Genomic DNA, 2,065 nt, shown 5'->3' with positions numbered 1-2,065 from the left:
TCCCACCACTGGGGGCAGCATGTTTCTTGACCCGTTTTAGAGATAAGCAATTAAAAATCCAGACAGTTAAGTCACCAATTCAAGGTCACTAAACAAACGGCAAATTTGCAGTTACCGCCTCTTGTTCTCTATAGAAGAACCCCAAGTTTTAGGCAAACTGGCCTTACCACCAGTCTCCAAATATTTTTCTTCCTCCTGCTTCTGTTCCTTCTTTGCCCTAGACCATCGCCTCTACTAGGATTCCCTGCTTAATATAACTTAATAAGCACTTGGCAAACATAAGCTAAATCCTCCCCAAAATCTTTGAGGTTGGTGTCCCCATCCCCATTTTACAGATGAGGCTAATCATTAACACCTCAGTCATAACTGTTGAGCCAAGATTGAAAGCTTTGGAGCATCCTTCTTCCAAAGCTGTCTTCACCACCTTCTTTGTGAAACCCATTCCCACGCCACAACTCAAGAACCTCCTGAAAACATCTTCATCACCCCCGAAAGGAAGAGACCCCTCTCTCCTCAAAATGTCCCTGGTCTGTGGTTACAGTGCTCTAATCACAAGGATTAATAATTGGCTTATTGTTCTTTGTCCCACACGTCTAGGAGATAGCAGCTTCCTGAGCACAGGGCTAGAGTATCTTTCTATCCTTTACCCACTAATTCAATGATATTTCTCCCTGAGAACCTCATTTCAAGTATTCAAGGAAGTCAGAGAAACCTAGGGTCATCTTCAGCATTTAAATCCCTGGTCATAATTTGATTACTTAAAACTACATGAAAGCAAAAAAAGACACTAAAAGTACTTTATCTATGTAATGCACTAATTATTGCCCACCCCCAAAAAATCTAGCTTTCATACAAAGTTACAGTTGATATTAAACTCATGGAGGAAATTTAAAGACCCCAAACTAAGTAAATTTGTGGCCCACATTAGGCTGGAGGCCCAAGTCAAAAGGTTTTCCTACTCCTATAATTTAACTTAGCTCAGGCCCTGATGCAGAGTCATGCTTAATAAACATGAACTTGATGGGTGGATGGGTTGATAAATGAAGATATTCACACATGAAGAATAGATAAACGAGCACGTGAACAAGTGAAACAATAATGCTTTTTAGTAATGACTTTTGAGGAATATTAGTAATAAATTGCCCAACCAAACAAAATAATCCAAACAATATCATCCCTGGTAAACTGTCTACAAACAAAGCATGACTCTCATGATCTCTATAGTTCTGTTTTGACAGTATGGCTGCTGTGTCTGACGTATCTACGATCCTTTTGTTTGTAACAGCAGCACCTTAACTGGATGACTTAAATGAGAGGCGATTGCTTGAAAATTTTTCTACAATTATTGAAATGCACATTTCAATTTTCCTGAATTGTGCAAAAGTAATTTGGAAGATTCATTTCTGAGAACACCTAGTGGAATTTTTTTTAATAATCATAATTATTTTTGATATTTGCACAGTTCTCCCTGCCCACATGCATATGCACTATTACCAACGGCTATACAACATATGAAATTTTTGAAGCAGTTGCCGTCAGTACAATATGGATTCATCACTAAATGTTCAGCCTCATGCTCGCTTCGGCAGCACATATACTAAAATCGGAACGATACAGGGAAGATTAGCGTGGCCCCTGTGCAAGGATGACACGCAAATTCGTGAAGCGTTCCATATTTAAAAAAAAAAATAATAATAATAAATAAATGTTCAGCCTCACAAAAGTAAAACAAATTTCCATGTTCAGTTCCAGAAGTGTGATGTTCCATTTTATTTATTTATCTGGGGCAAAATCTGCAAAGATAAATCCATACCAAAAGAATGTGGCAGTCTTTTGCAATAAAGATTAATGTTATTGCAAAGAATCCCTGAGATTCAAGAGAGATGGAAAACACCATTGCAAAAGCTAGAAAAGTGAGAGGCATTGGAGAATGTTGGTGGGGAAAAGAAAGTAAATACATCTATGCTACAGACGGGTGGGGTATTAGAATGTACTCAGAGGGCTCGACCACACATGGTTAGGAAGAAAATCAACAGAAATTTGGACAGTGGGGATCACAAATGCT

At 38.5% G+C, this 2,065-nt stretch overlaps 1 non-coding gene across 1 annotated transcript; it reads left to right on the top strand.

Moving 5' to 3' along the window:
- The first annotated feature begins 1,573 nt into the window (after positions 1 to 1,573).
- LOC132523993 (U6 spliceosomal RNA) lies at positions 1,574 to 1,680 on the top strand. The gene has a single exon (XR_009541758.1). It is a non-coding gene; the product is annotated as a U6 spliceosomal RNA (small nuclear RNA).
- The last annotated feature ends 385 nt before the right edge of the window (positions 1,681 to 2,065 follow it).

This window comes from Lagenorhynchus albirostris, chromosome 7, assembly GCF_949774975.1.
Source record: "Lagenorhynchus albirostris chromosome 7, mLagAlb1.1, whole genome shotgun sequence".
NCBI classification, from domain to species: Eukaryota; Metazoa; Chordata; class Mammalia; order Artiodactyla; family Delphinidae; genus Lagenorhynchus; species Lagenorhynchus albirostris.
The sequence above is the reverse complement of the archived record's forward strand: the minus strand, read 5'-3'. Positions and strand labels throughout refer to the sequence as shown.